The following is a 20,803-nucleotide window of genomic DNA, read 5'->3' on the forward strand; positions in this document are numbered from 1 at the left end:
GGTTGGTGTCTCAGCCAGCACTCCCAGGGCTTTAACTCATAAGCACCAGTGCTGCTTTAACTCCGGGCAGCTGCCATCCGCTGTGCTGCTTTGTGGAGAGGCTGCACCTCTGTGTCCCGAAGGCTCTCGAGATGGGTCAGGAACTTGCTGGACTGAGCTGCGGCTCTGGTAGTCCTGCTGGCTACTCCTCCAGTGCAACCAGGGCACTGTGTACAGACACTGACCTATAGACCTGACACTCTAAACCAGGTTCTCAACCTGTGGGTTGTGACTCTTTTGTGGGGTGTTGAATGACCTTTTCACAGGGGTTGCATATCATATATCCTGCATATCAAATAGTTACAGTGATTCATAACAGTACTACAATAAGTTATGAAGTAACAATGAAATAACTTTATGGTTGGGGGTCACCACAGCCTGTATTAAAAGGCTGCAGCATTAGGAAGGTTATGACCATGGCTCTAGACTGAGGAAGAAGACTCTGACTCTCTAGTCCTCCCCTGTGGTGGATTAGGATGGGCTTGGCTGTCCCTTTGCTTGGGAGATGAAGAGCTGTTTCAGTATCCCTTTCTGCTCATCTGTACAGCATAATACATATGCATGGAAAATACATAAACATGGAAATCGTTCTGTCTATAGAGAAAACACATTAATAACTATCACCCCTATATTTGACATCACGTCAGTTTTTGTGAACAAGTGATTATCATTCCTACATGGGTATAATGATGCTTCTAGTGAAAAACATGTCACTGTGTGCATAAACAACCCTGGAGGTTGACAGCTTAGGTTGTCAGACCGTAAGAAAAATCACTTCATAAATTTAAGAGAATTTAATTTATTCAGTGAACATTAAGTGTTGCACACACGAGTGCCTGATTTACGCTTAATACTGTTATCAAAGCTAGAGGCTAGGACGTGTGAACAAAAGATGGTAAAGAAAGTTTACCTCCCCCTAGGGCCTGAAATACAGGGCTCCAGGTGTTAAAGAAGCACCCTCAGTGAAGCAGTGTCATTGCTGTAAAATACTTTACAGAGGACATTAGTGGGTTTAGGATGCTCAGAACGGCAATCCCACTGTAATTACCACATTTCTAAAGTCAGTGGTGGAGATTCACTGGGTTTCAGAAGAATGGAGGAGCGGTAACTGGAGTTAGAGGAGATTTGATGGTCTAAGGGAATAGTCTGCCTGAATAGAGGGCTCGAGACAAGCAAGCTGCCCCCGCTGTGTGGGACAGAAGAGTTGGGTTTTGCTGGGTAGAAGAATAGGTGGGAAAATAAGTGCTTCAGTCTTGGCAGTGCAGAAGTGCCACTCAGATTTCTTAAAGCTCCAAGATTCAGAATCTTACCTCAGGACTGTTAAATCGAGTTTCTGCTGCATAGGCTACCAACCTATTTATCATTAAATTTCCCTACTGATTTCAATATTCAGCTAAGGTTGAAAACTTGTAAATTTGAAGTATTGGCCAAACTTAGGATAGCCAAGAGTACCCTGCCAACGAGCTGATTTCTGTCCCTCTGGCAGTGGAGAATCAGCCCTTAGAGGTTTCTTTAGTAGTAGCATGCTCAAAGCTGGAGTTTGACAAAATAGATTCTTCAAGTACATTTGAATGAAAGAGAAGTACGAAAGAGCTTGACTTAGAGTTTGTGGTAGTGAGAAAAGGAGAGGAGTCACATTTTACAGTGTACTTGGATATGCAGGAGTTGGTGACCTCAGCCTTGACCCTAGCACAGTTTCTTTCTTAAGCTAATTATACATCCTCACCCTCATTAATTTGATCTCTTTTCTCTTACAGTCTGGCAACTTCAGCAGTAATTTCAGCCAGTTTGCATTTAATGGAAGAAGACCATTGTCTGCTCATGTATGTATTATGTATATGAGGAATGTAACCTTTAGCATAATCATTATAAAGCACTTAATAACCATGCACATATGCAGGGACACAGCTTTACTACTGCATGATCATTAGAAGTCAGAATCATGTGTGTAAGGTAGTTGTTGGCATGCTGTTCTCCAGCATTCAGCTGACATTTGAAGCAGTGCTCTAAGTCAAGCTTTGTATTTTAACGGGTTTTTGTTAGTTAAGTTGGATAATCACTGTTCTGATTAGAGATCTGTGTTTGCTTCCCAACCTTAGCACCTATCTTTCCTGTGCATAGGCTTCCCTCTCCACACATGTCAACCTGTGGCCACCATATCTGCACTTACACATGGACACACACAACACATGCTAAGTGACGGGTAGATAGTGCTCAGCATCATGAATTTTAGAGGAGGCCTTCTCGGGTATTCTGTAATACTACACTCATGGCCACAGTCTCTACCATGAGCTCTTTGACTGGTGACAATGAATTTATTGTTGTTTCATCAATATTCCTATACTTTTAAGTTACTTCTGTAATAGATATTTAACTTTTCACTTAACTTAATGCTTGACTGACTTGAGGGATCTGATAGGAGAGAGGCAGGAGAAGGGACCTATCATGTATCTAGGGCCCACTCTGTGCAGTCTTCATATAGGTTTTGTCCTAGAAATCAATTTCACAAACAAGGAAATGGGAGTGTTTCTTTCTGAAGTACAAAGTCAAGGCAACAGTAGAAACTGGTTTGGGTGCAGGTTGGCCTGTCTAATCAGCCTGCTCTTATAGTCTTTATGACTTTATCTATAAGGGGGAATCAATTAACTTAGAATCACTAGAGTTGACCACAGGCTTTACTTCTGTCACTAACAAACTTGAGCAACACGCACCAAACTTCTTGTCCTGTCAGTCATCCTATGAAATTCTCCTTAGTTCATTATTCTCAAAACTCCGAAGGTTGTAAGAATGAAGAGCTAATGAGAGTCACTGTGACTTTGTAGGCAGGTAGGGAAAAGAGTTTGAGAGACTTCTAATTCAAGAAGACAAATCAGCACCCCCACAAACAAAAATAGAAGAAAAAAGAAATCCAAACTGAAAGCATACATTAAGATGATTTGAGAGTCTGGGAGGAGAGCTTAGCCAGTTTGGTGCTTTCCATGCAAGCATGAGGACAGGAAAGAGTAAAATCTCTTGAGCTTGCAGCCCAGCTAGTCTAGCCTAATTGGGAAGTCCAAGGTTGATTGAGCATTGAGAACTCCTATATCAAAAGCAAAAACCAAAAACTACCACAACAAACCAAGATAAAACAGCTCCTAAAGAACAACAGCTGAAATCGACCTGTGGCATCCCAATGCACAGACACACATGTGCACACACACATGAACATGTACACGTCTGCCCATGTGTGTACACACACACACACACACACACACACACACACACACACACACACACAAAGTGCCACAAGCTTTCCAAAATTAGTGTTTGTTAATAGTGCACATGTCCAGTACTAGTGAAGCTGAATGCATGGCTATGCTTTTATCCCTGCCTGCTCAGAGTGTACCCTGGCAGTGCACTCTTTCATTTGTCAGAAGCCCTGGCAGTGCACTTCTTCATTTGTCAGAAGCAGCCGTTAGCACTGTGCCACATGAAATAAAAAAAGTCTGCACTCTAGAATATGCTCGTTGCCAATGAGGACAATAAGGTACTAAGTAGCAGTATGGTGATGTCCTGGGCTAGAGGTGATGTCATCAGTCTCTGAACTATTGTGCCTGTAATTTAGAACAAAGTCACCTTTTTGTAAATGTTTTCAGAAATTGCTTTAAAAGATATTTTCAGGTTTCTGGGAAAGATTAATGATTTATAAGATAAAACACACTGAGAAATAGTTACAACTATTCTAATCCATTTGTGCTCCCTTCTAGTACACAAAAAGAGGTAAGAAATTTGAGGTACCTATTAAATTATAAGGACAGTGTTAGAAATAAAGTGGTGGTGATCCTGAGATATGCCAAGGTCATGCTGGAGACTTACACAAAGTCTTATACCTGATTAAGATTCAGTCTCCATTGGGTACTGGCCTGTTTAAGCTGCTTATGAAAATATGGGAACTCAATTGTTTATATAACTTTGGTTTCCAGAGGTACATCTGGCTTTAGATGTGGTTGGAACCAGGAACTCAAATGCTCTCAACTAGACTCCTTTAGCTCTATTGGTTCCTTTATTGATCATTTTTAAGATAAGCATAGTGTTCAGAAATGTTGCCACTAACTGCTCATTTTTTGAATTTAGAAATGTAAACTGCAAGTTAGCTTTCAGGCCGTATATCCTGCTGTCTGCCCCAGTGCCTTAGATGACGTTGAACAGTCAGTGTGACTTGGGAAGGACACACACTGGTAGGACAGCCTGGCTCATGTTTGTTGAGCACTGCAGTAGTGCATTCCTCTCCAGTGACTACAAACCACACGACAGACTTCACAGCATGGAAGAGGCTTTCTTCTCTGGAGAAGTCTGAACTGCAGAAAGCTAGAGGAGTGTGGAGACAGTAGGCTGGACAGTAGGACCAAGGGATTCTCTCTGTTGGAGAGCTAAGTATCACACAGTCACACACACACACACACACACACACACACACACACACACACGATTCTGAATGAGAGCAAATAAGAGATGTATAACATCTGTCTCGCTATCCAGATAGAAACATCCAAAAGAGACAACAGACTTTGCAAAGGATTTACTTTTTCCCATGATTTTCCAGGGATTTGAAATAGGAAAGCCTGGATTCTCATTTCTTAAGTGAGGTCTACAAGATCCTGTGTTCTCTCCACAGCATCACAGAAAATTAAATGAAACTAAAAATATGTTTTGACTCATAATATGTGAAAGCTGCATAATTATTCTAACAACACATCTTTATAAAATATTGGCTTTTGTCTTAAATTTTACTGGCGACAATAAGTTCTGAAAAGTTACTTTCTTCTAAAGGTTAAAAAAGGTTGAAATTAATAGATGCTTTTTATTATTAGGATTCAATTAATGTGATTTTTTGACCGTGTAACTACTAAATTACATTAATATGATGCTTTGAGATTTAAACATTCAAGTAGACTTTGATATTTTAGGGCTTTTCAGTTCTGTAAATGGTGCAGGAGTGTGGAGATTTCGAAGTGTGATACAGGTGGTTCCCTTTTAGGAAGCATGTCTCGCTCTCATGAGGTAGAAGGCAGACATCTTTCACCTATTGAAAAGAGTGACATGTCTTACTGTTATAGTGAAACAGAAAAGTAATGACAGACTGCCAGGATATCTTCTTGTTAATTTTTAAAAATTGTGCTGAGTTGGATTTTCTGAGAGCCTAAGCCAATCAGTTGCTCTAATGTGGGTTTCCAGATTCTGACACTTCATAGGTTAGTTTTGTAGTTTTCTCTTATCTCTGTGATGTCAATGGTTTTAAGTTAGACTTCTAGAGCTAAAAGTGTCCCTCTTGTTCATCTTACAAATGAAGGAGCTGGAGTCCTGAGAAACCTCAGTCTTCTATGTTTACAGCCAGCGGGGAGGTTAACCAGGAGAGCCGGGCTTCCTCCTGTCCTTAGTGATGTCTACAGGAAACTCTCAGCTTTGTTCCCTCTAGCCTCACTTTATATGCAGGGTGTGAGATTCACTACATTAGGGCCAGTTGTTTAATTTCTTGGCGCTGAGGGGCCTGTGGGATTAGAACCAACTAATACACAGAGTATGGATGGCAGGCGGCACAATGAAACATCCTTGGTCAGACTCCAGTTTTGTCCTCTGGTTGCTCTTCTCTGGGACTCAGTTCTGCCTTCTGGAACGTTCTTCCTGCTCATTGTTTTCTGCGTCCATGCTTATGTGGACATTAGGAGACATGTGTTTTGTCGGGCTTGAACTTCACTTTCAAAGGATTTTGGCAGCACCTTTTCACAATGCCACCATGAATTAACTTGACAAGCAGGGATTTAAATCATGTCCTGCGACTACACAGCACAGCTGCCTTTCTTTCTGTCTTCACTCTGTTCACCTCTGGCTACTTGGGCAGTTGCCATTCTTTCATTTATATCAGCAACTCTTGAGAGATACTGCGGTTTCATTTTTGGGTTTTGGTATCAATAACTGCTGTGATAAATAGCCTCCAAAATGCACAGGAGCTTAACTCCAGTTCAGATTACTGCTAGTAATACTGTGCTGGAGGCATTCCTGGTTAATGGATGACCTTCAACAACGGGCCTTTAAACTCTCCAGCACCCAAGGAAAGCCAAGAAACACCTCCCCTGCACCTGAAAAGCCTGCATTTGGAGTTGATACCCAGTCACTTCACTGAAATACTTTTTGGCTACATCTTGTGCTGAGAGGAGAGCATGTAATATGAAGTCTGCTTGAACAGCTACTTTCCAGTGACAGTTCTGACACCATGTCAGGGGAGAATGATATATGGGTAGGTAAATATCATGGATTTTATTGTTTTAATAACAGTACCATATTGTCCTCCTCATCTTCAAGTTATTTATTTCCCTTTGTGTTATATATTCTTCCCTGTTTTCTAGATTAACATTTAAGCATTTAAAACTAAAACAAAATGGTATTGCTGTCTGTATGGTAGAAATAATCAAACCAAAAGGGCCTTATTTGTCCATAATCTTGATGAAATTAAAATGAGTTACGGGCATGAATAGATAAAAGCATGTATGATATTACCACTTTTATTCAGTCTTGTGCCAAAGAGTCTATCCAGAAAAGCAAGTCACAGTGAGGGAAACAGACTAAAAAAAAAAGATGTAGAAATGAGAAGAAAATAAAATGCCATTATGCACACATGATATAAATTGTGATAAAATAAAGCAAATAACAATTTTTTAAAACTTTCAGAATTTCACAAGTACATTATTAGTATGAATTGCTAAGGTTGATGAGTTTTTTTGATAGAAAGCCAGCAACAGGCCGATGGAGCATGGACTGGTGGTACCCAAAGCCATGCTCTTCACCAAAACTATAAAATGAGTGGAATGCAGCTGCTCTGAGGCTGCACTCTGATTGTCTGCAGTTTTCTACAGAGCTCTTCTAGTCAAGACCCATTTCAGAGTCTCACCTTATGTCCAGTGTTCATCTCTTCAGTTTGCTCTGTTGTGTGCAGTTTCTTTCTTTTTTCCGTTGTCTTTGAGATTTTTTAATTGATCATGTGTTCTGTAGAATAGGCCACAATTGGGATGTGTCTAATGGTTTTTTCAGTGTTATATTATGCCACATCAGAGGTAAATTATATCAACATGACTTATTACTGGTGGAGTTAAATATTGTCTCTTGGTTAGGTGGCCTCGGTCAGGTTTCTGCACAGTGAAGGAATGCCAGCGCGTCTTGTTGGTGGGGAGTGTGTTTCATCTTCCAGTAGATGTCAGTCTGAAGCTGCAGATAGTGCTGAACCCCAGGATAACCATGTGTTTTACTTTATGTGCCTATGAAAAAGTTGAATTATAAGTTAGGCACAGTAAAATAGTTTTTAAATTAATGATAAAAATTTAAATAACAAAAATGATGTGACTATGGCCCTTCTTGTCTCAGAATGTAGTTTGGGGTTTTGCCTTTGCAGTTGTATGGGTTCCTTGCTCTGCTCAAGGTACCTGGCCTTCCTCTGTACCACAGTACTGCCACGTGGCTGTCCCTCCATGTGCTGTGCCCTGTACCTGTGAACAGTCTTTATGACTGCACTCTCATGTGCACCTTCTTTCAGGAAGAGCCTGCATTGGTCCCAGCTGAGCACTTTCCCTTTAGAATCAACCTCTTCACTGCTGCAAACGTGCAGTAGCTTCTATAGTGCTTCCCTCAGTAATTTACATAGTGTTAGTCTAGACTTGCCCTTGAGTCTAGAACCGTCCTTTCCTTCCAGTGCTTCGGTGTTGCTCCTAGGATCCTTGCTTACACCTTCATTAGGCCCCGGGCTTTCTGTGCATCTCACCCAAAATACATTTGGTTTGTCTTCTTCCCACCCAGCTGCTGTCTGAGCACTCAGACACTGTAGCTCACCGTTTGCAGTTTGCAGTTCTTAGGTGCAGCAGCAAAGCTGGCAGGATTTTCTTTTGAGAGTTTGCCTTTGCTTTGTAATCAGCATTCTTAGCATACAGCCATTTTTTTTTTAAGTGAGGAATTTTTATTTTATTTTCACTCAAAAAAAGCATTCTATAGCTTCATCATATTCAGATCCCAGCATCACTGTATTCCTAAGTTTGGGAGGGGCAGGATTGTGTAAAGCAGAGCTACATGCATCTGTGATCCTAAGCAGTGGCTCTGATGAGAAAGGTTTGTGGCATGCATATTCTGTGCAGAGGAGGAATCCATCCCGACACATAGCACCGAAGAATGCAATTGGAAACTTAAGGTGTGCATATTTGGGGTGAAATACCATTTAATATTTTTATTTCATGGTCAATTTTGGGTAACTAAAATCATAGACACTAAAACCACAGATTGGGGGCCAAGATGGTGCTAAAAGGTGTAGTAATTTTTAAGGATGCAATTTACATAGCAATAAAATATAATTGACTTGAATAAAAAGCAGCTAGAATTTTTTGGGAAAAGTTACAAACTTTTCATTGGATGACATTAAATATAAATTAAATGTAAGGAAACCCTTAAGTAAATGGGATCAGAAGGGGATAGAGATAGAGCTCAGTGGACAGTGTGCTTGCTTAGCATGCACAAAGCCCTGGGGTCAATGTCCATTCTGCATAAACCAAGCTAGGTGGCCCAGGCCTGTGATCCCAAGTGCAGGCAGAAGAACCACGACTCCAAGGGTGTTCTCTGCTACATAGCAGGTTCGAGGCCAGCCTGGTTGATGTGTGATCTCGGGAAAATTTTTTAAAGAAAAGAAAGACTTACCTTTGGGAAAATGTTAATTATTTTTGGTGCTTTTAAAATTAAATCTCAAAAACAAAATTAAATTAAATTAAATCTCTAACAGATTTGGGGGAGGAGGATTTTGTCCATACTATTAACATCTTAGTAGAATAAAATACTATTACATTTTTTATTTTTATTTCTATGGTTTAATTTTGAACTTAGGGAAGAGGTATCCTTCAAAAATTATAAATGTACACCTTTAGGGCTTTGCATCCTGTGTCAAGGGCCTATTGTCCTGTCTTTGTGCTATGACTTAATATAAAACCATAGTAATTGTAGCCATATATTGTGTGAGAATATACAAAATTGCCAGTGGAAAAGATAGATAATTGATAAATAGACCCATTTCTATGTGGAAACTTGGTTTATAACAAATCCAGTATATTGTAAATTAGTGGGGGACTAGATGGACCGTTTTTAGTGCTGGGGCACTACATTGCCCATATGAAAGAGGATGAGGTGGGATTTTCTACACATAACTGGAAACTGTTTAAATTATAGTTTAACTTAGAATCAGTTAAATTTAACTGGAAAACAAGAAATTATTAAGCTAGAAGCAAAACTCAAAGACAGAATCAGAACCACAGATGCCAAAAGAAATGAAAACAAAATGGAAGGGGCACAGAAACAGACAAGCTGAGAGAAGTGGGTGGCGCACAGGCTTCAGAGCCATGCGCGGCCTGCGGCCTGAGCACAGCATGCTAGGAGGTGTGCTGTGCTGTGAGCACTCCTCCTGCTGCTGACTTGTATGGAGAGATGTAAGGTTGTAAGGATCCCTCACTGACAGCTCAGTTGCCCTGTGGAAGAAAGGACTAGACTAGACGTCACTTGACTTCCCAAGGTATTTGCCGTCTCTTTCTCACTTGGAGAAGCTTCAAAAAGGCTAACCTAAGCTTGATCAAATGACAGTTCAATTCACTACTTTCATTGTAAGAGGCACCCTATATATAACCCAATATTAAGCATTGAAGAGTTGGTAAGGAATATTATTGATTTTAACATAATTTCTAATTGTTTTTAGAAGATTTTAAAGTATGTATTTTGAATATATATTTACATGTGTGTGTATCTAACCCTTGTACCTATAAATGTAGATCACTCAGGTTATTAAAAATTTCGACTACTAAATCTAATTACCAAGGCTAGTCTTCATTTTTAACTTTATCTTACAAATCAGACATCTTTCACTAAAAGTCCTCTTGATTTTATAATTCAAATGTGTTAATGTATGCCGCCATGACAACCATCACATGGCTGAATTCCAATTCTAATAGAAATAAATAGGGCACAGAGCCACACCACGTGTTGCCTGGATACAGCAAAGCACTGCAATCTCTGTGTTCAGGAAACTCCTCTATATAGATGCTATTTAAAAGTAAGTAATACAGCTGTGAAAACAGTAAGCTGTGTAAGTAATGTGTTCCCACTTACTTCTTTGTTTCATGATAGAATAAAATTATATGTCACCTAAAATCTATTTCTTAACAGAATATATGTGAGACTGGTGAAGCCCAGGGCTTTGCTGCAGTGCTCAATGAAACGTAGACTTCTGGGTAGTGTCATCTGGATCCCTTCCTTTTTATAACACCTTGGGAGTTTATGCATCTCAAGAAGTAAATAAAATTGTTCCATCCTATGTGGGATTAACGACACAACAATCTCTGAAACTGGTGAAATCAAACCAGCCTTTAGATGTTAACGTTTTTTGCAATATAAAGAGTGAATCTAAACATTCAAAGAACCTGGTTAAAGTTGTTGGACCTCAGAGGTAAAGGAAATTCCTCGAGAACTAGGCAGGTGCTCTGAGACATCAAAAAACGAGAGAGGTTTGTTGGCCACATATTTCATTTAATGTACAGAAATGAAGCATAATTATAAGATTTTAAAGAAATGTTTACTGTGTGCATCCAAGCAGTCTCTCAAGTGTAAGTGTAAGTCAGCACGTTTTCTTTCATTTAAAGTAAGCCTACATTGAGCCAATACTAGAAAACAGACTTTTCTAAACATAGATTTCAAGATAAAGATTTGATGTAGCCAGGCCACCTGGGTCTCAGTGCTCACAGCTTTTTATCACTTGCATGGGCCATTGGTGGACAGCAGTGGCTTCTTTGATTAATTCTTCTTATGATAGAACCTGTTTCTGCGGCCTTTGCCATTCTCCACAAAGCAGAAAGGTCAGTACTTCTCACAACTGACAGGAAGGGTCTAAGCAAGTTGCTTGAGAAACAAACCTGTAAACACAGTAGTTTGTACACAGGCTGTATCTCAACATGATGGTTTCCATACCAATCCTGAGGAAGTTGACCGAGTCTCAGACAGAGGCTTTGCTTGAAATCATAAAGGTTGTTGCCATCATTTTGTCCAAGAAGCATTAACTTTGCATTTTTCTGTGTAGAACAAATAAACTTTGTTAAAGATCTTTTGTTCTTGAGTTTGAAAATTCCTAAACACCTTTGGGTTTGTAAGAACAATATATGTAGCACAGCCGTGACACTGAAACACTTTTCTGTTTGGAGAAACCATTAAAGAAAAGAGCATGTTTCTTGTTTCACTTGAATTTCATCAAGTTTCTGACTGACTTTCCCCTCTAGTTCCTACTTTTGCCCCCAGTGGGTGATGACAGCAGGGGAGGAAGATGCAGTCTGTAGTGGGTTTGTCTGAGCGCATCCATGATCATTGCCGTTAGCATGGCAGCTGGGTGCTGGACACCACAGGCATGAATTACACATCTCGGCTCGCGAGCTCCAAGTGCCAGCTCATGTATAGAGAAGATGGACTCTGAGTAAAAGGAGCTGTATTAAATATTAAATGCCTTGAGAGGAGAGTGCCTGTGATAGAGAAGAAAATTAACCTAGAAAAGCCTGTCCCCTCAGAACAAGACAGATGGAGAATGAAGCAAAAAACCTTAAAAGTGATTGTTTCTCTCTGTGTCCCTGCATCTAGTTAAGTGTGAATTGGACAGATTCTCTACCTGACTGTTGAGTCTCTAGATCTTGCTGTAATGCCTTGGATAAAATGTCTTCATAAAATGTAGAGACAGCTGACCAAAGAATTATACATGAGCAAACCCATCTCTTATCAGTGACTCAGTGGGAGAAATAGGATCTTGACAGTTTTTAATTATCTATCCTTTCCTGTGGAAATACAGAAGCTGGAGAAAAATAGTCCAAGGTGGGCAGTAGCAGAGGCAAAGTCTACGTCAGTCAGCACCTGCCTCTCCTGAGGCACCGAAAATCAAGGCATTTCTTCTGACATTTATGAGCATAGGAGAGGTCAAAGGTGGTTGTGATGCTCCTTTTTTAATTATATAATTTTAAATTTATTTTATGTGTATGGATGTTTTGCCTACATATATGTCTGTGTAGCCCATGTGTTGCTGGTATCTGCGGAGGCCAGAAGAGGGCGTCCTATCCCTGCAGCTGGAGTCACAGACAGTTGTGATGGCCGTGTGAGTGCTGGGACTTAAACCCAGGTTCCATACTATTAATGCTGAGCCATCTCTCCAGCCTTCATGCCGATTTCTTTAAGAAATGGCATGGTATGTTTTAGTTAGACCTTAGATTATAGACATTATAAAATAATTACCTTACTCTCCTGACAGGAAAAAGTGATCAACATCACAAAGCATAAAAAAGATGGCTCAGCGTTTGAGTGCTCGCTGCTCTTGCAGGAGACCAGGTTTGGTTGCTAGCAAGCTTCTGTAACTCCAGGCCCACTTTCTGACCTCTGTGATCCATGTACGTGCGCGCGCGCGCACACACACACACACACACACACACACACACACACACACACACAACACATAGGTCTTTAAAAAGAATGTCCACGTGAACAGGAAATTGACACTTAGTGCTGGAGGGAAGCAGGTGTAGCAATGTCCTCCCTTGTGAAAGTCCCTTGTAAAGGAGATGAAGGAAGAGGACAGTAGTGGAAGAGCTCCAGGAAGAGAACAGATGTGATCAAGAAGAATATGAAATAAGGTCAGAGCAAAGCCTGCACAGAAGACTTTGCAGCGGAGAAGCCAGAAGTGAAGCCAGCAAAAGGCAAGAAAGGCCGGAGACAAAAGGAGCTGATTGTTTGAGGCCACCCTGGGCTGCTCATAGCGAGACTTGTCTTGATAAGTTAAAAAGAATGGAGGAAAGGCAGGGCCTGGGGGAGGGGGCGCAGGGGCGAGGGAGAGGAGTAAGAAAAAAGGGGAGAAACGGTGAAGGAAGGGACTGGTAGCTTGAGTAGAAGATGGGAAATCAGGAAAGCTAAATCAGAAAGCTCTGACTCTGGACACAGGCCAAAAGCAGAGTATTGTGATTGCTTCTTTGTCAACATTGGCTGCTTCCTGCCTTGATCTTCTCTTTGAAATTCTCTCATCATGACTGGGAAAAGGTTTTTGTAAAGTAGCAAATCAATTCTAAAAGTAATATTCAATTATAATAGATCAAGAATATCCTACAGTTTTGAGAATATATATATATATATATACACATACATGTAGACAAACATATGCAAAACATTTTTAATACAAAAGAGTACACTAATATTTTACTTTTTGTAGATAATCCAGCATTCCTCTGGATGGATGCTGAGAAATAAGTCCAGCCCTCCAGATACCTAGCGGGGTGCCCATATGGGTGTAGATATGAAGTATTTGAGTATACACAAGTACACTCACCAAGCCTTATTGCTCCATTTATCACAGGAAGTGCCAGACTTCTGCAATATTTGAAGAAAAGCTGTTCTACTTGTATGGATTCTCAGGGGAGTGACCACAGGCATTATGCCAATTTAATCCCAAGTATTAAAGTTGGGGTTCTAAATGACATGTAATAGTATGATTTATTTTCTGTCTTGAGTTTTATAGGGCATAAAACAAGATCTTATCCTTACATATTGCTTTTTATTTTTAGAGTCAGAGTGATGATAAAAATCTAAGCTTAAGAACTGTCAAATGATTTATGATATTTCATTTATTTTTCAAAGGATTGGAATGTCACCAGTGAGCCCATTAGAATTGTAGGCTTAAAGCACTACAATTTTTTAAAAGACCAGCTGCATAAATAAGTGTGCAAACTTTGTAATTTAATTCTACATTTTTTTAATACTTCAAAGTGCCAAAGAAGGCAGTTTTTCTTAGGTCATAAGTAGTTGTCTGAGTCATTATGATCTCAGATCTTCAAGTTCATTTCAAGACCTCCTCTCTAAAATTCTAACACTTCTTTATCCTGTTCAATACAACCTCAAGCTATCTGTCTACCTTGTGTCCTTTCTTCGTGAGCTGATAGCAGTGTGGGCGGAGTATGGAGAAATAGGGGCTGCCTGTGAAAACACTCAAGTCTGTAGCCAGGGATGAGGCATTTAATACTTTTGAGAATGTGTTTCTATTATTTTTGTTTCTGGTTTTGTGATTTAAAAACAACTCATGGTGGCATGGTGGCGCACACCTTTAATCCCAGCACTCGGGAGGCAGAGGCAGGCAGATTGCTGTGAGTTCGAGGCCAGCCTGGACTACAAAGTGAGTCCAGGACAGCCAGGGCTACACAGAGAAACCTTGTCTCGAAAAACCAAAACAAACAAACAAACAAACCTCAAAGGAGAAGGGTTTATTTTAGTCCGCAATTTCAATTTACAGTCCATTGCAAGGAAGTCAAGGCACCAAGAAGCAACTGGTCTCATGTCCAGTCCCGAGCAGGGTGAGAGTGAGTGTGTGTGCACTTAGAAGTGAGCACCTTACTCTGTCTTCACTTAGTACGGCCCAGCCCATGATGAGTGCCATCCATGTTCTCAGTGCGCTCCCCACCTTGGCACTGCCCCTCAGTTACCATGAGGAAGACAATCCCCCACAGGTGTGGCCATAAGCCAGCCTGATCTAGACAGTCCCCCATTGAGACTCTTCCCAGTACTCTAAACTGTGTTAGATTGACAATTAAAACCAATATCATGGTGCTGAAATGCTTTAAACTTCCAAGTTTAAAGGGTGTATATGTCTGTCAGTTTGTCTATCATTTATCTTTTTATTTTGAAGTGCCTGTATGAAACCAGGGCCTCAAGCATGCTAAATAAGTTTTTTACCCCACCCCTAAAACTGTTTTTCACTCACAGATTTAGATTGAGGTAATTATAAATGCACGTGAACTTTAAATAAGTAATATACATGGCATTCCCCCTCCTTAGTTTCCCCTCAGTGGTAACCTCCTGTGGGTCTTGATCAGTTTTGGGGGGAAGAGGGAATCAATGACGTTTTCACAAGGGTAACATAGCAAATATTTTGCATATCAGATATTTATATTACCATTCACAATAGCAGCAAAATTACAGTTATGAAGTAGCAAGGAAATACTATTGTGGTTAGGGGTCATCGCAACACGATAAACTGTTTAAAGAGACTTGCAACATTAGGAAGATTGAAAATCACTGCTCTAGAGTATTAACATTGAAACAGTCTTCATCTTTTTCAGATGCTTCTAATTTTTCTTGAGTGTGGTGTGTGTGTGTGTGTGTGTGTGTGTGTAATTCTTATTGAGCTTTTGCAATTAGGTTCAAAGATGGTTTGTATTACAGAGAGTCTTCATATTGCCCCTTTATAGCCATGTTCACCTAGCTGTTCATCAGTATACCTCTATCTGTAAGCCCTGCCAATCACTGGTATCGTCTCTATTTTCATAGTATTTTTATTTCAGTATTGTATAAGTGGATTATTAAGTGAGTAACCTTTCTGTGTGTTTTCATTTGTATAATTCTCTTGCGATTCTTTCAAGTCATTACATGTATCAGTAGTTCATTTCTTTTCATTATTGAGGCTGTCAAAATGTAGTTTGATTTTTTTGTTTACTTAGAATATAAAAGAAAATAAATGCGTCACTTTGTTCTGACATGTTAGTCACTAAAATTAAGTTTGTCTGTGTCTGAACATACTAAGAGGAGAGGTCAGTCAGCGGTGGTGTACTGAGACTGTTTCCTGTGGGGAAGGGGAACATCTTTCTACACCCTTATTTAGCCTGATAAAAACCTGCAGGGATGGGAGAACCAGGCAGCTTCCTTCAGATTCCCAAATGCAAATTTGTTATTTGCATTTTCCCCTGTGTTCAGCTTGTGACCACTCCACCAGCCCTTCATACACTCAGTGTTCCCCATTTGACTCCTACATCTGTGAGTGTGGTTTCTTATCTGGATGAGTAAGTATTTTCTTTAAACTCCTTCTGACTGAAATACTTCCCCTCTCCTTTCTTCTAAATTCCCTCTCCTTTTCTCTGCTTCCCTAGGGTGGGGGTGTTAAGCAGGAATCTGAAGCAATGTAAGAATTCAGTAGGAAGTGAGCAATTTGAACACAGGAAAGGGTGAAGGAAGATGCAGGACAAGGCAAGCTGCGGGATCCGGGCGGGTTCAGTGTGTTACTGTAGTGTTTAGGGAGTGGAGAGACACTGCAATTTTCAGACAGTTCCCCGATGTCAGATAGTAAATGAGAGAGATAGGTTTTGAGTCCAAAGATCCTGTGTGCAAGGCCCAGACGAGAGCCTACAGGCTTAGAGGAAGCTCAGAAAAGAGGTGTCTGAACTGGAGATTAAGAATGCTGGCTTTTAAGCTGTCAGTGTGTCAAATAAAACTGTAACTCAGTAAGATTCCCTAGGGAGAAGGTATACAGTGAGGTCTGATGTTTACTCAGAAGAACCTCAGCATTCTTCCTCATATGTACTGAGAGGTAAGCAGTATTGGAAAGGCTGAGAGCAGTAATCATTTGGTGCTAAGAGGTCAGGTAAGATGAAGACCAGGCAAGCCCTGTGGATGGAGTTGGTAGAAGACGTCTTGGAGAATGGGTCAGGATGTGAAGACAGGGAGTGAACAGGAGACAGGAAAATGAATAAGAACACTTAGGTAATGTGACACAGAAGTTTATTTGCAATAGGAATATTTAAGCCGGCCTGTGGGCTGTAGCTGCAGGGAGTTGTACGGCCAGTGAGTGATCCTGCTGCTAGTGCTACAGAAGAGACTTGGGTTCATTTAAAGCTAGTGCAGGAGGGTCTGCTTTAGGCAGAGACTTATGCAGGAGAAAGCTGCTTCTGAATTGTTGAAGCGGGAGCATGTAGAAATCTAGCCTGAGCTCAGGATCTGGTCTCAGGAAGGAGGGGCAGCCATCTGTTGTGTCAGGACTGAGGGCCTTAGACTGTGGATAATACTGGGAAGGCAACTGGCATTGCTCCCTTTGAGTAATTCATCTTTCTTTCTTCTTTCTTTCCTTCTTTCTTTCTTTCTTCGGTTTTTTGAGACAGGGTTTCTCTGTGTAGCCTTGGCTGTCATGAACTCACTTTGTAGACTAGACTGGCCTCAAACTCGCATAGAAATCCACCTGCCTCTGCCTCCTGAGTGATGGAATTAAAGGCGTGAAGTGATTCAGATAGAGGAGTGTGTAGTACAGGGGATTTGAGGAGTGAGGAAGGGAAAGTCTAGGCTAGTTATTTAGAAGCCTGGCTCTAATGTTTTCAGAACAAAGGACTTCACAGTGCTCCATAGGCCTCCTTTTCTGAGCAGGTAAGCATCTCCAAGTTTAGGGAACAGAGGTGTATTGGGTACCAGGAAATGTTCGAGCCAGACTTGTTGCTTATGGTAGTGCCCATTTTCCAGAGGATAAGCTCAGTACTAAGGCACAAGTGGTACCTTCACAGTGTGTATGTATTACTATTGGAGGGCACTACAGACCAGAAAGGAGTAAAATGTACTGTGAGAAACTGGAAGCACATTTTTTAAAACCATGTGTGACAGTGGGCATGCCAGTCCCATGTGTAGTAGTTTAATGAGAGTGCTCTCCATAGGCTCATTCGTTTGAGTCATGGTCCAAAATTGATGTAACTGCTTGGGAAGGATTCTGAGTTGTAGTTTTGTTGGAGGAGATGTGTCACTGGAAGCTGGCTTTGAGGTTTCAAAAGATTTATGACACTGTGAGGTAGTCTCCATCTCTCTCCTTCCCTCCCTTCCACTCTTCCCGCCTCCCTTTCTTGTCTCTCTGCCTTCTCCTTGTGTTTAGACATGTGAGTTCTTAGCTTTTACTTTGGCTTGTGAGCCTGCTGCCACACCCTCCTCCAATGGGGTCTCCTCCAACAGAAGATGTAAGCCCACAGAAGTCCTTTCTGTAATACATGGCCTTGTCATGCTGTCTTATCAAAGCAATAGAGAAGTGACTGAGAGGTTGGTACCGGGGATGGGGTATTGCTGTAAAGGACTCCACCATGTGGGCATGTTTTGTGTTATTTTTTAAGAATGTAAGAAGGCTTTGGAACATTGGATTTCAAAAGTAATCGAACACGGTAGGCAGAACTTAATGCACTGTCCTACTAAGCTTGGAAGGTAGCCGAGAACAACAAGATTGTCGAGGCCCAGAGTCAAGAGGTTTCTGAGAGGAAAAATCTTAATAACTGGGTTAGAGTTCATTTTTGTGGTAGTCTGGAAAAGAATGTGGCTGCTTCTGTCCTCTTACTAAGAACTTGTCTGAGCCTAAAGTTAAAAGTAATGGACTAATTTTCCTTTTTTGTTCTGTTTTTGCTCGTTTGTTTGTTTTATGGACTGATTTCTTTAGAGGAAATTTCAAGACAGTCTAATACTGTTTTTGTTACATGGTTATTAGTAATTAGTGTTATGCAGGTCTCCAGTGTAAAAGAGCAAATGAGGCAAAACAAAATACAAAATGTACAGTTTGAAGAGAAAAAAAAAGCACCAGGAAATTTATACTTGGAGCCAAAGCCTTTGTCAAAGGAGATAAGGAGATTAAGGCGAGACCTCAGGTTGCAAATGCCTTTACCCAGTGGGCCCTCTCACTGGCCCTGTTACCATGTTCTAAAACAGACACTTGCAGTGCTTTATCTTAGTTTTACTTTATTTTTAGAGTCTTCTGAGGCCTGGAGAGATGGCTCAGTGTGTAAGAGCATTTGTTGCTCCCGCAGAGTCTCATGTTCTGTTCCCAGCATCCACACTGGAAACCTCACGATGGCCTGCACTCCACCATGAGATTTCATATCTCCTGGCATGTACACACACTTAGGATAGATACATGCACATATACATAACTATTTTTACATTTTTTTCTGACGCTTTATGTTGTTAGGGTTCAGGAATAGCCACACACTGACCGCTTGAACACCAGACTAAGATGGAAGTTTATTTGAACGCTGACAGGTCAGGGCCACGGTCTGAAATCAGGAATCAGATCACCATGACCCTGGTCTGTTTTGTAAGATAGGCTTTTTATAAGACAAACCCTAACCAGGTAACAACCAGGTGGAAAGCAAGGGGGGCAGGCAGCATTATGTCATTATAAGAAGAATCGATTTTGTTCTGAGTATAATGTACCCGGGTAGCTAGACAAAGCGTTTTAAGATGACTGGCTAGGATATAGGCTTGGAACTTGTCAGTTCCCTGTTGTTCTTGGAGAAAGGAACATAGCAGGACATTGTGGTTTTGTTTAAGTAGAACATAAACCATTAATTCAAGCAGAACGTTCAACAAGGATTGAATTGTAAGTAAAGGGTTAGTCAAGCTCCCAGGCAGGTAGAGGCTGAGAACGTGAACTTAATTTCACTTTAGAATCAAAATGGAGACATGGAGGCAAAATGGCTTCTGATGAGCTAAAATCACCAGCAGGTGTTAACAGAGAAGCCACATTATGCTAGGAGCTACAGTAGGTCTCAGTGGAGGGGCTGTTGTTACATGAAAAGTTTAAGCTGATTATAACGATGTGTATCCTGAATTGTACTTGTTTTAGAATATTTTTTTAAACCACAGGACCTGCAAACAACAGGACCAGATCTTTGTGTTGCTAACTAAGCTTTTGTATGTGTGCCTACTCATTAAATAAATGGTGGGGAAAGTGCAAGACACTTCTGACACATTTTAATTTAGTCAGGGGTTTTTGTTTTGTTTTGTTTTGTTTTTATTAAAACACATTTAATGATGGACTTCTTTATAACCTGCCGAAAGAATTACTTTCCTTAGCCAATTCAATTTTTATTTAAGCTAACCAAGAGTATCTGTCATACTGAAATATTGTGAGTGTGCCTGAGTATGTGTGTTGCTTTCTTGAGACAATCTTGATGTGCAGCCAAGGCTGGCCTGGAGCCTGCAGCAGATCTTGCTGCTTCTACTTACCTAGTGCTGTGATACAGGCTGGTAATGACAAGGTATGTGTACAGATGTGTGGTGTAGTTCTCTGTGTGTCTGTGTCAGTGGAGGTTAGAGGTCAACATCACACGTCATTCTTAGGAACCATCTATCCTGTTTTGTTTGCTAATTTTTATCACATTTATTGATTGATTAAGTAGGTGTACATGAGTGCTTGTAAGCACATGTGTGTTCTATAAGTGCAAATGTGGAGATTAAAGAAAACATTCAAGAATTGGCTTTCCCCTTCTACCATATGGGTCCCAAGAGCTAAAGTTGAATTATTGGGCTGGGCCACTGGTATCTTTACCCTGGGAGCCATCTTGTCAACCCAAATGAAATTTCCTTTTTCTTTTTTTCTTTTTTTCCCCTCTCCCCTTTTCTTCTTCTTTACCCGCTCCCTCCCTCCTCCTCCCCCTCCCTCTCCTCTCTCTCTTTCTTTGACAGGGGTGGGGAGAGACAGTATCCTTGAATGCCCTGGAACTCGCCATGTAAACCAGGTTGGCCTTGAACTCAGAGAGATCCACTTGCCTCTACCTCCCAAGTGCTGGAATTAAAGCTATGTGCCACCATGTCCAAATTACCTTGATTTTTGAGATGGTCTTTCTCATTGAGACCTGGGGCAACTCCCAAGAATCTGCCATGTCCACATCCCTCAAGTGCTGCCACTAACATCCTATGCCACCACAGCCAGCTTTTTATGTTGTGCTGAGGATTGAACTTCTGTTCCTGTGATTGTGTAGCTCTTCTTTGACTGCCAGCTCATATTTTTTTAATTATTAAAATTTCTATTAAATTACATTATACTAAGATATCCTAAATAACTTTTTGTAGTGATTATCTTGAATATTTTCTATTATAAAATATATCAGATTTTACTTTTGATTTTTTAAAAATA

The 20,803-nt window shown here is 40.7% G+C and overlaps 1 protein-coding gene across 13 annotated transcripts in view; it reads left to right on the top strand.

The window, feature by feature from the left end:
• The window catches only part of ZNF438 (zinc finger protein 438), a 119,909-nt gene that overhangs the window by 42,077 nt on the left and 57,029 nt on the right, over positions 1–20,803 (top strand). For 10 of the 13 annotated variants that reach the window (XM_084782180.1, XM_084782177.1, XM_084782178.1 and 7 more), the window contains one exon: positions 1,797–1,862. The gene's annotated coding sequence lies outside the window, so the exon portion shown is untranslated. Of the gene's footprint in view, positions 1–1,796; positions 1,863–6,120; positions 6,318–10,033; positions 10,145–20,803 lie in introns of those variants that run through there. The other 3 variants (XM_084782183.1, XM_084782182.1, XM_084782174.1) reach the window with 3 other exon arrangements.

The sequence above is a fragment of the Acomys minous genome (assembly GCF_964271855.1).
Source record: "Acomys minous genome assembly, chromosome: 5".
NCBI classification, from domain to species: Eukaryota; Metazoa; Chordata; class Mammalia; order Rodentia; family Muridae; genus Acomys; species Acomys minous.